Source organism: Lissotriton vulgaris, chromosome 5 (genome assembly GCF_964263255.1).
Source record: "Lissotriton vulgaris chromosome 5, aLisVul1.2, whole genome shotgun sequence".
Taxonomy (NCBI): Eukaryota; Metazoa; Chordata; class Amphibia; order Caudata; family Salamandridae; genus Lissotriton; species Lissotriton vulgaris.
Genome location: NC_141693.1, coordinates 1,850,840,970 through 1,850,862,891, shown reverse-complemented (window position 1 = coordinate 1,850,862,891; position 21,922 = coordinate 1,850,840,970). Strand labels below are relative to the sequence as shown.

Here is a 21,922-nt window from a genome sequence, read left to right as displayed (position 1 = left end):
TTACACTGGCTGGTATCTTGCTATCCAGGACCCCAGGCTAGCTGCTTTCTCCTCTAAATTGATTGCATGTACTTTAGGTACACTCCAGATTGGATTCTGGGATACCCTTATCAGTCTCTAGTATATGGTATACTATGTACCCAGGGCATAGGTACCCCAGAGGCCTCCCAGGGGCTGCAGCATGTATTGTGCCACCCCTGAGAGACCACTCAAACTGACACCATAGGTCTGCTATGGCAGACTGTGTAAGGTGGTGCATGCAGTCACACATATGGCAGGCCTTAAGGCAGGGTGCTGGTTTGTATGTGACAGGGTGCCCATGCATGAGCAGAGCCCCTCTACAGCCTTCGGAACCTATTTTCCGGGGTTGTTTGTGATGCAGCCAGCCAAATATACTTAAGTGCATTATAACCTCGCTGTAAATGCTAACTTTAAAAACGGCTGCTTAGAAACATGTCGTGTTTGGTGTCACCTCCCCACTAGTAACTGGCGGGGAGGTATGATTCCACCCTCCTAAAGGGACATATGCGACAAACCGGTACACCCGGTACCAGCTTTCTCGACCTGGACATCACATATGGATGCTGCCATCCACAGACGCGAGTCTGCCCTCCTGCTGCTGAGCCAAGCTCGAGCATGGGAAGGCGTGAAAATAGGCTTCCTGTCACAGGGAGGTGTAACCACCTCCCAGACAGGCTTTAGTGTATTGGGGCTGGGTGGGTGCACTCTGAGAGTGCTTTGATGTCTGCACTGGGGGCACATCTGGTGTCCACATGCATAGTCCAGTTCAAACCGGTTGCTGGAGCCATTGGCTCCTGCTCTGGCGTGAAACTGGACAAAGGACATGGGTGTAACCACCCCTCTGTCAAACCCTCCCATAGGTGGGTCCCCAGAGTTTGTCCTACTCCTTCCTTGGGTATAAAGTAGGAACCCCTGACTACAGGACTTTCGATTTTACCTGGACTAAACTCTGCTACAGACCAAGTACTTCGACAATCTGCACTACGCTGGATTACTAAAGAATCTCCCTTGGAGTAAAGGAGTTACTCCCCTGCAAGGCAGGCACCTAAACGCATCTGACCGGTTTGCATCTCCCAAGTTCCTGAGGACTCCGAAGAGTTCTGCAACACAAGAGGTGGGTACCCAAGGTCTCTGAGGTTGATCTGCGCTCTCAGCAATTCTGAGGCTCGTATCCCTCGTGGGGACCATGCAACCCGAACCCCTGTTCTCCGTGTACTTTTGCAGCAGCATATGCTTTTCGCGATCCCTGAGGCTGTGTTTTGGGCTACTTGTAGTCCTGACCCCGAGCAGTAATCCCATTGAAGATTTCTGGCCTACACTCCACGAGTGTTCCGTGGGCTGGTATTTCGTGATTCAGCTCGAGGTTCCTTTGCGATCCCTGGTCTGTTGGCTTGTGGGTTCCTTTGAAGGTAAATTTAACTTTCCATGGACTTTCATGGTTGCTCCAGATGTGCCCTGACTCTCCATTGCTTGGAGAGTCCCCAGGACCTTGCTGATCCTCACCGAAGCTGATTTCCTCTGACCGCGTGGGTTGCAGTTGCCAAGGCTTGTTGGTGTTCAATCCAGACACTGACCCCCCAGCACTCGACATCCTTTGTGGGACAGCTCACCTCCAGACTTTGGTAATCGTCGACGTCTCCTGGTCCCCGTGGCTGCAGAGTCAAACTTCACCTACTCTCTCCTGAAACACGCGACATTGGAGGGGCATTCATCTACCGAGCCCCTGGTCACCCTGAAGTGATCCAGACTTAGTCCCCTCTGCTTTCAGTTTCTTCTGACCTCGAATCTAGGCTTTGATTCCACCAGACACTTTTCATCTTCCCGGCAGCAGCACTTTTCTGCATCACGCCACTGAAAACAACAAAGATTCCCGACATCACTTAACACCTATGCACCGGGCTCACCTGGGTTAGGTAACACGGGTACTCCGGCACTCACAAGGGTGCTGGCCTTAGAAACTTCTATGTTTGAAAGGGTTTGCCCAAAGTCCTCTCCGAAGTGTCCTTTATCTTTAAAATTCCAACCTTGACTTTCCCATAAAGTTGTACGGAGCTGGAGCCTGTGTTCTCACACTGCACCCGTCCTCTGTGGGTCCCCTGTGTCACTATCTTGGGTGGTTCCTCCCAGTGATTCTACATGCTCTAGGCACTGTGTCTAGTCAAGTCGTGGTTGCTATACCACTTTCTTAGTATATGGTTTGGTCTACCCCTGGATCCCACTGTGTATTGTGCTATTTACTGTCATTTCTGTGGTTTATTATTGTGTGCTTTTTTCTCTAATATCATAAAGAGGTTATTATAGAGTGTTTAGTAATAAATACATATATTTTATATATTCCTTGTGGGGTTCTCCCTTCATTTGGTCATTCAGGAGGTTCTGATCTGGTTAAAACAAGCTGCTTTACATTCCTTCGAGACTTAGCCCGTAGGCTGCTCTCCATAGCTACCACTAGGATATCTTTCAATAAAGGTTGTCTTTAACCTAATCATCAATAAGGGTTGTTTGGACTGGTACAAGGTGCCCACTATAATTAGTGGTCAGCATAAACCAGTCCAACTTCTCACAAAGTTGGCTTCAGAATTAGAGTGTTCCAATCCTCATTGAAAATGCTGCATGAATTGTAAAACATCAATTATCTGCTTTATGTATTTACCAAAGGCTATACATAGATCCAATGTTCTTTACTACAAAACTTTAATACAGGCTTAAAATAATAAAAAATATGAAGTACATGATTTTTTATACTTTTTGCAAACATTTGTTTCCTTCATTAATGCCTGATGTAGTCTTTTTGTATGTAAATATGAAAGAATAAAATCTCTTTTACAGGAAAAACTGCACTTACTATGCATTTTTGCACATTGTTGCAATGTGCATACATGTGATGCTATCCAGCACAAGATGTCCATGCCTCGTTCAGTATTGTTTATTCTTTGTAATTTGTTATTTTTGGTCCTGCATTGTTAACAGTAAATGTTAGCCAGAATGTACAGCCAAAAGCAGATTTTGTTCAGAGGTATGTTTAACCCTAGTTTGCACTTACAATTTTAAACCCGATACTGTTAGTCGACTTCATTTGTGTTTGGTAGTATCGAAGCACGTGTTGTTACTCTCAAAATGGGCACTTTTTCCATAAGACAGTAGACCACTGCACAGACTCCTTCGTTAGGGTAATTGTTAGAATAGTCCCTCAATGAGAAATTGAGGAATAGATTTACAAAATATTGGTGATGACTAAAGTTAACAATAACATCGCTAATGTTTCTATTCTTTAATTGAAAAATAGATAAACAAAGCTTGGTGTACACTACCCTTGTGTTCTGTCACCCCTCTAGCATACATTTCAGGATTTTCACTAGGCCCTATTTTCAAATTGTATCCTCTCTTCTCTCTGATTAGTTTTTCTGTAGTTCTTTTTTACACACCATCTCCAAATAACCATCAATTTGACATCAATTACTTCAATCCATGCCATTAACCTTAAGTGCTTTAAGACTATCCCTTCCCTGAACCTTAATACTTACCCTAAGCATAATGATATACCTAACCTTATCCCTAACTTTGACCCTAATGTAGCCCAAACACAAAACTAAATTTGTCGAGCGTGCGGCTACTCGTAAGAGTGTCTTGGCATTAAGGTCCAGCAACCCCTATTCAGAGGACGATTGTTTAAATAAGAAAGCCTGATTAAATAGCTAGGTTTTTAGGCTAATATGCTATGAACATTAATAATCAAAATGTTTTATTTTGATGTACTTGTTTAAAACAGTTAACATGTTTAGTAAGCATGGGCGAATTTTGCGAATCTCGCGTTCGCGAATTTTGCGGATTTGCGAACTCACAATCCGCAAAATCCGCGAATTCTCGCGAATTTGCGGATTTTTTTTTTGTGTGTTTGCGCAGGTTTCTGCCAGTTCGCGAGGGTTTTGTACAATGTTGCAAATTGCGAACTTACCTGTCGGGTCGCAAGTTTCGCGAACTTGTTGTTTCTACGTGTCCAGCCTGTTTGGGACACTCTTCTTCATCACTGCCACTCTCTGTCACCACTGCCACTCTCTGACTACTCATGCCACCCTCTGGCCCACCCATGCCACCCTCTGTTTCATCACAGCACCCTCTGGTTGTCCAGTCAGTGTACATTATTGTGGCAACGCAAGCACACCTTCCCTGCCTCAAGTGACCTGAATTAATTTGGGGCTGATTAATGTGTCACAGAATATTTTTTTAGCTGGCACCTGCTTCCTTAGTGCTTCCTGATTAGTGATCTTTTGAACTTGCTAAGTGCTTTCATTGTTGCAAAATTAGTTACAACACCTGCCCTGCCCCAACTGACAATAATGAATTAGGGGCTGATTAATGGATTTGAACCTCCATCCTGGCTCCTGCTTGTCTCCCTTAGCTGTAATGCAGGACCTTTGTGGCATATGTGTAACTATTCTGAGGTTCAGAGCAGGGTCACATAATAGTTGCAACTGGCAACTGAACTCTGGAGGGGCCCCTCAGGAAGCACTACAGGAAATGGCTACTAATGATGAGCCTGAACTTTTGAACCTGGTAAGTAGTTTCAGTTTTGCTAAGATCGTATTTCTGCAACTTTGCACTTATTCGCGGGGCGCGAAGTTGTACTGGGAAGCCGCGAACTCACGCGAACAGTGCGAGCAGTGCGAGCAAAATCCGCTGCTCGCGGATTTTGCAGGAGATTCGCGAATCTCGCGGATTGCGAATTTACCGAAAATCTGCAAAATCCGCGAGCGAAACGGATTTTCCGCCCATGCTTAATGTTTAGTTTAAAGTTCTGGTAGGAATTAGGAAAAGGGTTAGCAGTTTAGCACTGTGCACTTAACCGCTCCACTTTAACATGGAACGTTTTCTCTTCAGGAACTCGTAAAAACATTTCTGTACAACTTTTCTGGCAGTTGCCCTGAGCATAAAATTGATGTTTCAAACTCAAACTGGTGGAAAATAGGGGGATAGATTTACCACAACTACCACACAGTAGATCGCACTAAACACTGAAGCAACTCCACTTGTCAAACTTGCATGCGTGGTTCCTGAATTTTGAAAATACGTATATGCGTCTCTAAATATACTCAGAGAAGCAAGAAAAAAAGCCCACCTATACCTTCAAGTTGAAGTGCCTTTACATGTGGTATGTGGAAAGACTCATCAATCCAATGATATGAGGGTAAGAAACACTCTGCATCAAATGATCTACATAAAGTAATCCTAAATATTTGAACCGTCCCACTCACGCACTGGATCCTAGAACACGTTTAGTATACATATAAACATTACCATAAACAGTAAGAAAAACATACATTCAGCTGCAGAACCATCCATTGTAGCCTATCTAAAGATGGGTTTACCAAATTTTGTCTGTTTATGTTTTTTTATGTCAGTATAGGAAATCAGTGAAAATTCTTTATTCAGTCATCCAGAGCCATGCAAGATTCATGAGCTAATCACAATAAAAATATTTTTACAAAATAAAAACAAAGGATACTTTACAAAATCACTTTGAAATATGTATACTAAGAAAATGCACAATAATAATTATTATTACATTTAAATCAGTAAAAGTGAGTATATGTATTACTATGAAGGTTTTCTAATTTTAAAAACACTATTTAATGCAATGTGTATTGGCTAGATGGATTATCACATGAACAGGGTATAAAGTCTACAGGACAGTTATTGCAATGAAACTTAAAAATATTTCCCAGTAGCAATTGTTGCAGACTAATTCTTACCCATATCTTACCCTGAGCCATATCTTTCCCATTCAACACCTATCCAGGCCATTAACACATAACGTAAAGAGGAAAGGTGCTGAGACACACCCCTGACCTACTCCTCTATTTGAGTGACTCAGTGCTTTCCCCATTTGGTCCAAATCAGACCTTGGCTGACACATCTAAATACAGATGCCTCAAAAGGCAAAGCTGGGACTCTACTGGCCATAAATTCAGCATAACGGACCAGAGCTTTGATTGGTTAATGCTATCACAAGCAAAAGGTCAAGTCCATAAATGCTAGGTGCAGGAGTTCTTCGCTGTTAGTAACCAGATACAAATTGAGGCACTATTCCATTCTACTTACACCATGCCTGAATCCGTATTGGATTGTGGATAACATTGAATTTTCGTTGGTCATGTTTCCAAATGTGCCAGCAGCACTCTGCCCAACAGCTTAATTCTGGGATTCAGGAGTGAAATCATGCGCTAAGAGGTATCATGATTCATGGAACCTTTGTTATATAACGGGGCTATTATGGATTTTGACCTTAGTGTTGGTTGGATTCTCTTGAGGTCTGATCTCATCATGTTTGTTAGAGTGGGGGCCTACAGAGCCAGTTCACATGCTCCTATGGTTCTTCATCCGGACCATGGCTTTATTGTTAAGGCTGCTCTTAATTGCCCTCAGCTACTGTCACCATAGTAATGCATTGCACAGGCTTGCTACCATTGCTCCTACTATCCCTCAGACTACAGGAACAGGGAGTCTGGGAAGAAGGCTAGACATTTTTAAAATGTTAAGTCCAGCTTTTTACTGTTATCAGGGATTCTAATTTTACAGGTGGTGGATCAGTAAAATATGGGGTATTCACAATTTTCCAAAAAGCACCACTATCGCTGGTTTTACCTGCCATTACTATGGGATCTCATGCATCTACCCTAATATTCTCCTAGTTTATCGTCCCCCTGTCCATGCTGGCCCTTTTGCTAGCGCTCTCCTAGAGTCCATAGCGTCTCAGGCCCACTCCACATCTAACTTCTCGATACTAGGAGACCTCAATATCCATTTCGATGACCCCCTAGACATAGGGGCAGTCGACTTGATATCAGAACTGGCTGCCTATGGGCTCCACCTCACCAACCCCGGAGCCACACACATTAAAGGTCACTTGCTTGACCCGGTGTTTACCAACATCCCCACCCTTCAAGCCAAAGAGCCCCTCCCGTGGACGGACCACTTCATGGTCCCTCTTCGCCTACCAGGAGCCTTCAAGAAACCCCACAAACCCACGACCTATACCAGGGACAGGGCATGGTCCAGACTCTCCGCAGAGGAATGGGCCATAACCCTGAACTCTACTACCCCTACCTCTTCGGAAGATCCGGTCACCGCAGATAGGAAATTCAGAGAGTGGATCTCCACATCACTGGACTCCATCCTCCCCATAAAATCCTGTGAGGACAAAAACGGGAAACTAGGATCAGCCCCATGGTACACCCCGGAACTACGGTCTCTCCGCAAGGACTGCAAAAAAGCAGAGCGACTATGGAGGAAAGACTGGCTGCACGCCAGCAAGGAAGCCTATCAGAGGTCGGTGAGACTCTACAAGTCATCTCTGAAGATCACTAAAACCTCTCACTACAACACTAGAATAAAAAATTCCACCAACTCGGCAAGAGAATCCTTTCTCATCGCAAAAGAGCTCTTGAAAATACCAGCTCCCCCCTCCTCCAACACACCCCCTGCGGACAGAAGTGACGACCTGGCAACCTACTTCAACTCCAAAATCGCCCGTATCCTAGTCTCCCTCCCCCCTCCCTGCCTGCCGAACCTCATGGACAATGATGCATCTACCAACCTCACAGGAAACAACATGCATCCTCAGCTGACCGCTTTCAGGGCAGTAACATTGGACGAAGTAGGCACAACCATGGCCAAAATGAAAAGCGGCTCCCCTCTGGATCCCGCCCCCATTAGATTCCTGAAAACAGTAGCCCCTGTCATCGTGCCCACGATCACGGAGCTAATAAACATCTCGCTCTCTCAAGGCTCTGTCCCCCCTAGCTGGAAGAGCGCAGTAGTTAAGACACTTTTAAAAAAACCTCATCTGGACCCCGCCGACATGGCGAACTACCGACCAATCTCACTCCTCCCGTGCGTCAGCAAAATGGCAGAGAAACTGGTCAATAGGCAACTGTCACAGTTTCTAGAATCGAACAACCTTCTGCGGCAGTCCCAAACTGGGTTCCGCCCGGGCCACGGCACAGATACCGCCCTTCTCGCTGTCATCGAGGAGGCAAGGTGCATTCTGGATTCAGGAGGGTCAGTGACAGTGATCCTCCTGGACCTCAGCGCAGCCTTTGACACGGTTAACCACCGTGTCCTTCTCCATCGGCTGGCCGTGGCAGGGCTTGCAGGCTCCGCGCTCACTTGGATAGAATCCTTCCTTTCAGGGCGCTCGTTCCAGGTATGGGATGGCAACTCCCACTCTGCCTCCCTCCCCCTCTTGAGCGGAGTCCCCCAGGGGTCCTCATTAAGCCCCACTTTGTTCAATGCATACATGGCCCCCCTCGAGGATGTCGTCGCCCCCTTCGGGATCAAGATAGTGAGTTATGCGGACGACACGCAATTGGTCGTCTCTCTCTCACACCTTGACAACCACCCAGACAAACTACTGAACTGCCTCCAGGAAATTCACCACTGGATGTGCGAGTCATCGCTCAAGCTAAACGGCTCAAAGACAGAAGTCATGCTTTTGGGCAAGCAATGGACATCCATCCCCCCCATCGGTCTGGCCAGACGTTTTCGGGGAAGTTCCCACCCCGAAACAAGAAATTAAGACCTTAGGAGTCTGGCTGGAACCCGAGCTGTCTTTGAAAACTCAAGCAGCCAAAACAGCAGGCATCTGTTTCGGACTCATGCGCTCCATCCGCAGGATCCTCCCACTACTTCCGCCCCTATCTAAGAAACTTCTGGTCCAAGGTCTGATCCTGGCGCGGCTAGACTACAGTAACATGGTCTACCTGGGAGCTCCTGAAGCCACCATGGCGAAACTTCAGCGTACGCAAAATGCAGCTGCCCGGCTCCTTATGAATCTCCCCTCCAGAGTCTCAGCCAGACCGGCGATCAAGGCCCTCCACTGGATCCCTATTCGACAAAGGGTAGAATTTAAGGCCCTGTGCACCGCACACAAACTTCTCAATGGTCTTGGCCCTGCTATCCTGAGAGACCTGGTCACCCCATACAAGGCCCCCAGGTCCCTACGCTCGGACAATGAGCGTCTGGCCAACGTCCCTAGATACAGGAAGGCACGAACCGGCGGCCGACGCTTTTCTGTAAAAGCGTCCTCAGGATGGAACTCACTTCATCGCCCCCTGCGGCTTGAACCCAGTCATCTCCTTTTCCGAAAAAAATTGAAACCGCTGCTGTTCCCAAAATAAGGTCCCCTGTCCCCTCTGGTCCCTACAAATGTTACAGCGCGGGGATGCCTCCGGGTCACCAGGCGCTCTATAAATCGCTAAATAATAATAATATTGTTTCCTATATATTTAGAACTCTGATTGTACTCTGGGGCCTCTTTGAAGCAGATCGAACGTCACTGACATGTGAACATGGTTCTGTAAATGTCAGCAATGTGCTAAATGGTCCACAGAGGGGTTCAAATAAGCTCACAACCTCTAGAGGTGCTGTTTCTTTATTTAAACAGCACCACAGTGTATCTGCATTTAGTTCAAAGGTATTCACAAATAAGATGCTTGGGTTAACCCTAGACCATTTAATTTGATTCGTTTGTTCTTTGTTGTCTCTAAATCCTTTATTTTCATGGATGAAATTTTCAAGTTTTGACCTACCCCTGTACTCACTGTTGTGGTCACTACAGCAGGTTTGGGTTACCATAGATCGGAGGTCTTCAAACGTTTTTGCTCTGAGCCCCACAATCAAAATGTTTTGAAGTCTGTCCCCCTTCCAAAAACGTATGTCAAGAAAATTAAGAGTGGAAGAGGAAGGGGTGAGCTCCAGAACGGCGCTTAGGAGATCCTTTCAGGGGTATTTTTCTGTAGCACATAATCTACACTATATATGAGTACAGATATATTAAACCAATCCAGAAATGGACCAAAAACATTAGGGCCCATAATTGGAGTGTTGTGAGCGTAGATCCCAATGCAACTGCACCTGCTGCACTAAAAAAACCTTAAAATAAAAAGCTGCAAAAACTTCTCAACTTCATCAAGGCATCTCTCTGAAGTAGTTGTCTCTATCATTTGTAATCTACAAAATAACCCCTGCCCCCATATAGCACCCTTTTCTCTTGACTATCTCTTTGATGCTGTCTAAGGAGCTCACTACTTTCCTCTTTCTCCTGGAACGAGACCCTGCCGGCCTCCTTTCTGTCATCCCCTCTACTCACATTCAAGGACATCTGCATACTAACAGAGGTCAAAACTGATGGGATCAATGGGGAGCCACATACCCCATGCTTTTTTAATTTTACAAAAGCAGTTCCCATAGTTTTCATTAACCCCTTCGATGCTCATGACAGAACGGTTCCGTCATGAGCATCGGTCGCGCTGTGCTCATGACGGAACCGTTCCGTCATGACCACACCCATTTACATTAGGGCCCAGCACCGGGGGTAAATCGGCACCGCACGGATGAGGTTAAAAACACAACCACCTCGGAACAATTGTTGTGGCCCTTGAAGTGCCTCTGAGTAAAAGTGAGGGGAGGTTGGGGGCAGAGTTTTCCTGTACTGTGAAGCTCATGCAGGGACACAAAGCTAAAGAGGAAACAGTCATTCTCACCAGGGTGCCTTCTACCTGAAAGAATGCAAATGTGTGCAATTGGTTATAATAAAAATAAATAATAATAAGTCATTTATTAGTGTGTGTCCCGCGCTACAGAAACAACTACGTGCAAAGTCAGATGGGCGGCGAGGCTTATGTCTAGTAAAGCCAGGTTTTTAGGCCTCTACAGAAGACATTTTCAGATTTTTCTGGGCGCAGCGAAGATGGAAGTATGTTCCAATTTTTGGCTGCCAAATAGCCAAATGAGTGCGCACCCATCCTCGCCTGTTTGATTTTGGGACTTTGAGCAGGTGGGCTCCTGTCGATCTCAGCTTCCCAGTGGGATTGTAAGGGGTCAGGAGCTCATGCAGGTAGCTGGGTCCTTTCCCTGTAGACTCCAATGACAAAAACACAAAGCTTTGAAAAGAATTCTCGTACTAACCGGGGGCTTTCGTCACTGAAGCTTGCTTAGGTAGATTGAGAACCAGGTGTGCTGCCCCGTTCTGAATATGTTGCCGCCGTTGCAAGCTTTTTTTAGATGCTCCCAAATGGAGTTTTGGATCGAGCAAACACCTACATTTTTCACTTCTGTTTTTGGATTTGGCACTTCTGTTTTTGGAGTGGGCACGGGCCCCAGCCTCTGGAGCCACCAGGCTGAGCACCAAATGGAAGGGGATTTCCCACTGATCATAACCTCTGTCTTACTACCATTCAGCTTTAGGCAGTTGTTCGACATCCATGAGGCTAGGTCTCTTAGACAGGAGGAAAACTGCGTAGGTGGCTCATTAGAATCCTGTGCTAGGGTCACTACAAATTGGGTCTCATCCGCATATGACACTATGGTGATCTTGTGTTTTTCTACAATATCTGCCGAAGGGCCGATATAAAGGTGAAAAAGAGTGGGGCTCAGAATACAGCCTTGTGGAACCCCTTGAAGGAGTGGCAGAATTTTTGAAAGGGTGTGGGTGCTGTGCAACCTGGAATCTACAGTCCTGTAGAAAGGTCCACATCCACTTGAGTGCTTCTCCATGTACCCCTTAGGAGTTTGCAGTATACTGTGTCGAAGACTGCACTTAGGTCCAAAAGGACCAAGGCAGTCGTCTGACTGGCATCCCCACGTCTCCGCAGAGACTCCGCAGCGCAGAAGAGTGCTGACTTAGTGGAATATGTGGCTCTAAACCCCGATTGCGTGGGGTGGAGAAGTTTGCCTTGATTGATGTGAGCCACTAATTGTTTTTTCACCACCTTTTCTGCTATTTTAGAGATGTAAGGAAGCAGAGAGATGGGGTGAAGATTTTCCAGCAACTCGGGGTCAGCCAAGGGTTTTTTCTTCAAAGGCAGAACAATTGCATGTTTCCACGTCCTCAAGACCACCCCACATTTAAAAGATGGTTCCAGTAGTCGCTGCACGCAGGGTAGTATCAGATAAAGCCCCTCCTTTATTCTGCTAAGTGTTGCTGGGTCAGTTGGCGATCCAGATTTAATAATTGGGGCCACCCCCTTAGATCTATCACTGGGGGCACAAGAATTCCTGGAGAGGGTTGATCCCTGGCTCAATAGATCTCTTGAGCTGCGAGATAGGGCCGTTGCGGGCTTCCTCAGGGAAAGTATTGTATATATTAAATACTTTTAGTAGGAAGAAGTCAGTAATCCGATTACACCACTCTGAGGAGCTGGTGGGTGTAATCAGCGTCCTCTCTGGGGAGGATATATCTTTGAGGGTAGCAAATAGTTCCTTAGAGGAATATTTTGCTGTTTCTATTTTCTCCTCATAGTAAGTGGCGCACCTTTTCTCCATCAAGGAGAGGTACTTTTTTGTGCTGTCTTGTAAACATCCTTGGAGAAATCTATCCTCCATTTACGCTCAAGGCGTTTACAGCCTTGTTTAGCGATTCTAAACTCTTTGTTATACCGCAGTGCAGATTTGGACCCTCTCTGATGAGTCTTAGTGGTCCATGGTGCAACTGCATCAAGTGCTTCCATAATCCACTTTTCCACTGCTGAGTTAGCCATTATTATTGTAGGAGAGTAGGGTCTGCTATCCTATGGTCACCCCAAATTTTTGCTTTTTGCTTCACTGGTTTCTGACTTAATGTGGCTGTGGGCCTGCTAATCAGACCCACAGCCTGCTGTTCTCTCTCTAAATTACTGCCAATGCACTCTAGGTGCATTACGAATTGGAACTGGTTCACCTTATGAGCCCCTGTAATAATGCACCCTAGGTGCCCAGGGCATAGGTGTATCCACGGCCTACCAGGGGCTGCAGCACGCATTGTGCCACCCCTGGCCTGGCCTCCATATTTGACACAACTGGCTGATCACTCAGCTGGGGTAAGTCGGTGTAACCACCTCTTACTTAGGTACAGTATGTCTGTGCCTAACCCTAAACTGGACACATATGTTCCTATCAGCCACTCCTATGGAAGGCCTCATCAATCCTGGAGGCAGAGTGCTTGGAAATATGTGAGATGGTGCTCTGGCATGAGCTGAGCCTGTCTGCAGCTGTCGGGAACAACTCCCTAAGCTGTTCCGGGATATTGCCATACCATATACTCTTAAGTGCATTATAATCCTCGCGGTTAAATGCTATCTTTGGTTTGGCTTTATCAAAACATGTCGAGTAAGGTGTCATACGAATTGGAATACTATCCCCTCGCCAATTCTGGCGACGGGGATAGCATTCCACCCTTCTAGAGGGACACGACATGTGTGTAGCCTTAACCCCGGTTAAAGTTAAACAGAGCCTCAGCTTCACAAAATGGACGCTGCCACCACAGACACAAGTCTGGCCTCCTGCTGCTGACCGAAACTCGGCAGATGGTGGCCTGGACAAAGGGTTTCCTGCCTTGGGAGGTGCGAGCACCACCCCAGACAGGATTTTGTGTATTGGGTAGGACAGGGCTGAATAGAATCAGACATGCCCGGGGCACACAAGGTGTCCCCGTGCATAGGCCAGTCCAAACCGGTTCTGGGGCCTTCCAGCCCCAGTCCTGGCGCGGAGCTGGACAAAGGAAAGGGGGTGTAACCGCCCCCCTTCCTGGTTCCTCCCAGAGGAGGGACCTAGTAGGTGATCCACCCCCAGTTTGGGAATAAGAGGGGGAGCAGTGCCATTGCACGGCAGATCATCCCGAAATCAACTTTAAACAAGAAGAAGACTGGACTTCGACATTCTGCTGCACAGAAGACTGAAGAGAATCTCCCTTGTGGCCTAGGAGTGGCCACCCTGTGAACACAGGTACCAACCAGCAACTCGACGTCTGCTTTGCCGCCGCCTCCCGCCGGAGACCGAGCCCAGAGCCCGACAAGAACCAGACTCCCAGACCTCTCAGAGCCCGATCCACAGTCCCTGCGAAGAGGGACCCGTGGAGGCACCGAGTGACGTGGGACCGGACCTCTTGAAAGACACTCGAAAAGCTGACTGCGCAGCTTCTGAGGCATCCTCGATGTTGTGCTTTGGGGATTGAGAACCCCCACCACCGAGCAGCCCTTGCACCGAAGATCAGCCCTCCAGCATCTCCACGATCTGCGTGGGGCCCTTTTGCATTGTGCCACTCGACGCGCCATCCCGGCCACTAGCCACGCGGCCAGCGGCCATCTTGGCGACGAACCCGAAGATTTACACAGCAGGTCTGGTTGCTCCAGACCTACCCAAGCTCCTGTGAAAAGGAGCACCCGCTCTGACCTTGCTGGTCCGAGTGAACAGCATCTTTCAACTTCTGCGTGGCTTGCATTTGCCAAGGCCTGTTTGCTCCGATCAGGTCGCCGACACCGCCAACAGCGAGAAGCCTACGTGGGACAGCTCGTGACCGACTCCTGGACGTCCTCGACCCCGGGTATCCACGTGGCTGCAGAAAGAAGCTACTCGACAACGCCTGTTTGCACCCGACATCGCCTGGTTCCAATCTGGTTCCACGGTAGTCACTGGCTAGTGACTTTGAACACTGTCCCCTCTGCTTTCAGGTCTTCACATCTTCAGATCCACCCTTGGATCCACCGGAACTCTTCTCATCGAGCCGCCTGCAGCATCTTCAGCTCCAAGCACCATCGACCAGCGTGACGAAACCCGACACAACTTCGACCCTGTGCACCCGCTTCCTGTGGGTGAGGTAACTCAGCTCCGCCGGTGCTCCTGCACTGGTACACATCCCAAGGGCCTGTGTTTTAAGTTTCAGCTCCGTAGGTCACTCGGAAGGTTCCTAACTTTCTAACTTTGTGCTTTTTACGCACCATAGACTTTGCATTGAGAAGTGCGTGCACTTTGAACACTGCACCCGAGTCCCGTGGGCCTTTCCCGACTTAGTCATTGCCAGTCTCGAATAGCTCCAGCGATTCCCAAGGCCCTAGGCCTCTCCACTTTCCTCTTGGTATTCCTTATACCACTTTCTTAGTATATGGTTTAGGTGGCCCCTAGGGCTCATCCATATTGTGCAACTTTTGTGTATTTTAAACTGTCTTGTGATTTAACGCTTGTGCTTCTGTGCTCATAAAGAGTCCAGGGGATTTTATAGTTAATAAATCAATATATATTTTCAATATATATCTGTGTGGTGTCCCTTTCATTTGGTATTCAAGGGGGTTGTGTATGGTATAACAGCTGGCTTCACATGCCTTTCAGAGTTTAGCCTAAGACTGCTTTGTCCACGTTACCACTAGGATAACTGGTCTACAAGGTTGAATTACAACCATCATCATAAGGGTTGCTTGGCATGGTACAAAGTGATCACTAGAATTAGTGAGCATTATATACCAGGCCAACTTCTCACATTGGTGAGCAGCGGATTGGGATCTGAGCTTGCTGTTGTTTTACCATTACAATCTTTGAGATTATCATTTGAAAGATCATACAGGTACCTGCTAGGTACATATAAAACAAGACTAGTATACTTAAGTTCTACTGAACTTAGTTGTTGTAGAGCAAAGGGAGTAGCACACCCTAGCTACAACTACTAGATAGGTTTAGTAGGTAAACACCAGTGTAGGTAGATTGCAACACATCCACCCACACTAGAGCAATGTCTGGAACAGAGGGGTCCAGTGGACTTCCTCCTGTTGAGAGTGACCCTCCAAGGGCACCATCCCAGTTTGCTATTTTCCCCTTTAAGGAATTAAGACAGCTTTGTGTCTTAAGGGGTCTGAAGACAGGGCCTTCCCCTACTACAGACCACCTAAGAGAGCTCTTGGATCAGTCTGAGGCTCTAAAGACCTCTAAAGCAAACCCCACAGGGGATGCTGAAGGAGGCCATCCTTCAGAGGATGACACTGTAGACACCCCTGCCCCTATCATCCTGGTAGATGAGGAAGCCTCCACCACTGGAGCTCCTCAGGTAGATGTAGAGGAAGAAGAAGAGGAGGAGGAGGTGGAAAGCAGTGAGTCAGATGATGACAGAGATAGTCAGGTGCTGGTCAGTAGACTGAACCAGGCTAACTTAAGTCAACTTGGGAATGAATCAGGTAACAACCCATTCAGACCCCCAGGTGGACTTAACCAGGAGCCTAGGAGGAGAAGGATTCACTCAGGTGACTCTGACAACTCCTATGCTTCTAGAGGTTCTCATGGTCACTCCAGAAGGAGGATGACTAGCCCTCAGAGAAGGGAACATGAGACCAAATTGAGAGAATCTCAAATTAGAGAGGCTGAATTGAGAGTCCAGAGACAAGAGTTAGAGATTGCCCTGGCCCAAGAGAAACTTGCTAGAGCAAGACAGCCTAGAGAGAGTGGGGTAATAGAACCCACTGGTGGCAGCAATATCCACAAGGATAAAGACAGGTCTTTTGATAATAGAAACCTGAGTAAGATTGTGCCCCCCTACAAAGCTGGGGATGATATCCATAAATGGATTACTGAAATGGAGAGAGCCTGCAGAGTACAGCAGATCCCTCAGGAGCAGTGGGCAGCAATCTTGTGGCTCTCCTTTGAAGGTAGAGGCCGAGACAGACTCCTCACAGTTAGTGATGGGGATTCTAGAAACTACCTGGTCCTGAAGAGTGCTCTGATTGATGGGTTAGGCTTAACCACTGAACAGTACAGGTTAATGTTCAGAGATACCCAGAAGACACAGACTCAGGACTGGTCTGAATTTGTTGAGTGTGCCACTAAGGCTCTGGAGGGATGGTTGCTGGGAAGCAAGGTTACAGACTATGAAGGATTGTATAATTTGCTGATGAGAGAACAAATTTTAAATAATTGTCAGAACCAGCAGTTGCATCAACATTTGGTTGACTCAGATTTGACCTCTCCCCAAGAATTGGGAAAGAGGGCAGATAAATGGGTAAGAACCAGAGTTAAGCAAAAGAACCAGAACCAGAACCAGGGTGGTGACCAGAAGAAAACAGACCAGAAGGGTGGGGAGCAGAAAGCTAAAGACCAGAAGTCTTCAACAGGGCCCCAAACTGAGACAGAGGGTGGGTCCCAAACTTCCAAGAAGAAGAAGAAAGAAGGTCAGAAGAAACCCTGGTGTAAAACTTGTAAGAACACCTCTCACTGGACAAGTGAGTGTAAAAAGGGTGGAGCCCCCAGCACTGCAGCCCCTAAGGCACCTGCACCCACTAGTACAGTTAGCAGTGCTGGTCCTCAAGCCAAGGGATTAGTGGGAATCACTTTGGGAACTGAAGGAGATTCTGACCTAGTCAGAACTCTTACACAGGCTGTTCTGGTTTGTGAAGGGGACATAGATTTGACCCCTGACATAAGTCCCAGTAACCTGGGCAAATACAGACAGACACCTTTGATTAACAACAAAGTGGCTCAAGCTTACAGGGACACATGTGCCAGTGTCACTATGGTGACACCTAACTTTGTGGACCCTGGACAATACATGCCAGGCGATGATTACCTGGTGACCAATGCCAGCAATGTCACTACTACACATAGTGTGGCACTTGTTAACTTTTCCTGGGGAGGGGTAACTGGCCTAAAGAAAGTTGTGGTTAGTGCTGATCTCCCAGTAGAATGTTTGTTGGGCAATGACCTGGAGAACTCTCTATGGTCAGAAGTTGAGTACAGGACTCATGCAGAGATGTTAGGGATATCATCACATGTCCTTGCTGTGACCAGGTCACAGGCCAAAAAGTGCCTCTCTGAACCTCAGGTCTTGGATCCTGGAACAATGGACCAAGTACCTCCCAAGAAGAAGAACAGGAGGGTTAAGGCTGCGCCTTCCCAACTGCCTACAAGTGAGGATCAGGCTTCACAGGAAACTGATCTTGAGACCCCTGAAGGAACTGTCCCTGAAGAACTTGAACCTGATCAGGTTGAGTTTCTGGGGACAGGGGGACCTTCTAGGGCAGACTTGGGGCAGGCTCAGTTAACCTGTCCTTCTCTTGAACCCCTCAGACAGCAGGCTGCTGCTGAGGCTGCTGGGAATGCTCAAGGTGCCCATAAAGTATATTGGGACGATGGACTCCTTTATTCAGAGGCTAGAGACCCCAAGCCTGGTGCTACCAGGAGGTTGGTTATACCTCTGCAATTTAGGGGCTTCCTACTCACCTTGGCCCATGATATTCCTTTAGCAGGACACCTAGGCCAGAACAAGACTTGGGACAGGCTTGTCCCTCACTTTCACTGGCCTCACATGTCTGAAGACACCAAGGAGTTTTGTCGCTCCTGTGAAACCTGCCAAGCCAGTGGTAAAGCAGGTGGAACAACAAAGGCCCCCCTGATACCACTACCTGTGGTGGGGGTTCCCTTTGAGAGAGTGGGGATTGATATTGTTGGTCCAATGGATCCCCCTACAGCATCTGGGCACAGATTCATACTGGTGGTAGTGGATCATGCCACCAGGTACCCAGAGGCAATTCCCCTTAGGACCACAACAGCTCCTGTTGTGGCCAGGGCCTTACTTGGAGTTTTCTCCAGAGTGGGGTTTCCTAAGGAGGTAATATCAGATAGAGGTGCCAACTTCATGTCTGGATATTTGACAGCTATGTGGAAGGAATGTGGTGTAAACTACAAGTTCACCACTCCTTATCACCCACAATGCAATGGGCTTGTTGAGAGATTTAACAAGACCCTAAAGGGCATGATTAAAGGATTACCTGAAAAGCTCAGGCGAAGATGGGACATCCTTCTGCCCTGCCTTTTGTTCGCTTACAGAGAGGTCCCTCAAAAGGGGGTTGGCTTCAGCCCCTTTGAATTGTTGTTTGGGCACCCTGTAAGAGGACCCCTGTGTCTTGTGAAGGAAGGATGGGAGTTACCTCTCAAAAAGCCTAAACAGGACATAGTGGACTATGTACTTGGTCTCCGCTCCAGGATGGCAGAGTACATGGAAAAGGCATCTAAAAACCTTGAGGCTAGCCAAGAATTACAAAAAGCTTGGCATGACCAAAAGGCTGTCCTTGTTGAATTTCAGCCTGGACAGAAGGTATGGGTGTTGGAGCCAGTGGCCCCAGCAGCACTCCAAGACAAATGGTCTGGACCCCATACAATTCTGGAAAAGAAGGGAGAGGTTACCTACTTGGTGGACCTAGGAACTCCCAGGAGCCCCCACAGGGTGCTCCATGTAAACAGATTGAAGGCATATGTCAGCAGGGCAGACATGGGCTTGCTCATGGCTACAGATGAGGGACAGGAGGAAGAGAGTGACCCTCTCCCAGACCTGCTCACTCAGAACCCTGAGGATGGCTCAGTTGATGGTGTGGCCTTAGGTGGCAGCCTCACTGAACATCAGCAACATGACTGCAGACAAGTTCTACAGGCATACAGGCATATGTTCTCATTGACACCCAGTCAGACTAACTGGTGTACACATGTGGTGGACACTGGTGACAGTCTTCCTGTAAAGAGCAAAATTTACAGGCAACCTGACCACGTCAGGGACTGTATAAAGACTGAGGTGCAAAAGATGCTGGAATTAGGTGTCATTGAGCCTTCAGAGAGCCCCTGGGCTAGCCCAGTAGTTCTGGTCCCCAAACCTCACACCAAAGATGGCAAGAGAGAGATGAGGTTCTGTGTGGATTACAGAGGACTCAATGCTGTCACCAGGACAGATGCACACCCTATTCCAAGGGCAGATGAGCTCATTGACAAGTTGGCTTCTGCCAAATATTTGAGCACATTTGACTTAACAGCTGGCTACTGGCAAATCAGGTTAGCTGAGGAGTCTAAAGCCAAGACAGCATTTTCTACCCCTAGTGGGCATTATCAGTTTGTGGTGATGCCCTTTGGTTTGAAAAATGCACCTGCCACCTTCCAAAGGTTGGTGAATCAAGTCCTCACTGGGTTGGATGACTTTTGTGCAGCTTATCTGGACGATATTGCTGTCTTTAGCTCCACCTGGGAGGATCACCTGGTCCACCTGAAGGAAGTGCTTGAGGCTCTGCAGAAGGCAGGCCTCACTATCAAGGCAACAAAGTGCCAGATAGGGCAGAGTAAGGTTGTATACCTGGGCCACCTTGTAGGTGGAGGCCAAGTTCAACCACTGGAGAGTAAGATCCAGACCATCAAGGACTGGTCCCCTCCAACTACCCAGACTCAGGTCAGAGCTTTCTTGGGCCTGACTGGGTACTACAGGAAGTTTGTTAAGAACTATGGGTCCATTGTGACTCCTCTTAATGATCTGACATCCAAGAAGATGCCCAAAAAGGTTCAGTGGACAGAAATCTGTCAAAAGGCATTTGATGACCTGAAGAAGGCCATGTGCTCTGCACCTATCCTGAAGAGTCCTGACTACTCAAGAGAGTTCATTGTCCAAACAGATGCTTCTGAGTTGGGAGTGGGAGCAGTGCTTTCACAGCTTAATGTAGATGGCCAGGACCAGCCCATTGCTTTCATTAGCAGAAGGCTGACCCCCAGAGAGAAACGTTGGTCAGCTATAGAGAGGGAGGCCTTTGCTGTGGTGTGGGCCCTGAAGAAGTTGAGACCATACTTATTTGGCACTCACTTCAAGATTCAGACCGACCATAAGCCCCTCCTATGGCTTAATCAGATGAAGGGTGAAAACCCCAAACTACTCAGGTAGTCCATTTCCCTACAGGGGATGGACTTTACAGTGGAGCACCGCCCAGGGACTGACCATGGCAACGCAGATGGTCTCTCCAGGTACTTCCACTTAGAACATGAAGACACAACTGGTCAAGGTTAGTCTAATGTCCCTGCGTTTGGGGGGGGGTTATGTAGGAGAGTAGGGTCTGCTATCCTATGGTCACCCCAAATTTTTGCTTTTTGCTTCACTGGTTTCTGACTTAATGTGGCTGTGGGCCTGCTAATCAGACCCACAGCCTGCTGTTCTCTCTCTAAATTACTGCCAATGCACTCTAGGTGCATTACGAATTGGAACTGGTTCACCTTATGAGCCCCTGTAATAGTGCACCCTAGGTGCCCAGGGCATAGGTGTATCCAAGGCCTACCAGGGGCTGCAGCACGCATTGTGCCACCCCTGGCCTGGCCTCCATATTTGACACAACTGGCTGATCACTCAGCTGGGGTAAGTCGGTGTAACCACCTCTTACTTAGGTACAGTATGTCTGTGCCTAACCCTAAACTGGACACATATGTTCCTATCAGCCACTCCTATGGAAGGCCTCATCAATCCTGGAGGCAGAGTGCTTGGAAATATGTGAGATGGTGCTCTGGCATGAGCTGAGCCTGTCTGCAGCTGTCGGGAACAACTCCCTAAGCTGTTCCGGGATATTGCCATACCATATACTCTTAAGTGCATTATAATCCTCGCGGTTAAATGCTATCTTTGGTTTGGCTTTATCAAAACATGTCGAGTAAGGTGTCATACGAATTGGAATACTATCCCCTCGCCAATTCTGGCGACGGGGATAGCATTCCACCCTTCTAGAGGGACACGACATGTGTGTAGCCTTAACCCCGGTTAAAGTTAAACAGAGCCTCAGCTTCACAAAATGGACGCTGCCACCACAGACACAAGTCTGGCCTCCTGCTGCTGACCGAAACTCGGCAGATGGTGGCCTGGACAAAGGGTTTCCTGCCTTGGGAGGTGCGAGCACCACCCCAGACAGGATTTTGTGTATTGGGTAGGACAGGGCTGAATAGAATCAGACATGCCCGGGGCACACAAGGTGTCCCCGTGCATAGGCCAGTCCAAACCGGTTCTGGGGCCTTCCAGCCCCAGTCCTGGCGCGGAGCTGGACAAAGGAAAGGGGGTGTAACCGCCCCCCTTCCTGGTTCCTCCCAGAGGAGGGACCTAGTAGGTGATCCACCCCCAGTTTGGGAATAAGAGGGGGAGCAGTGCCATTGCACGGCAGATCATCCCGAAATCAACTTTAAACAAGAAGAAGACTGGACTTCGACATTCTGCTGCACAGAAGACTGAAGAGAATCTCCCTTGTGGCCTAGGAGTGGCCACCCTGTGAACACAGGTACCAACCAGCAACTCGACGTCTGCTTTGCCGCCGCCTCCCGCCGGAGACCG

The 21,922-nt window shown here is 47.8% G+C and overlaps 1 protein-coding gene across 1 annotated transcript in view; it reads left to right on the top strand.

Moving 5' to 3' along the window:
- FBXO47 (F-box protein 47) overlaps positions 1-21,922 on the top strand; it is a 1,324,472-nt gene that overhangs the window by 744,974 nt on the left and 557,576 nt on the right. The window lies entirely within an intron of this gene.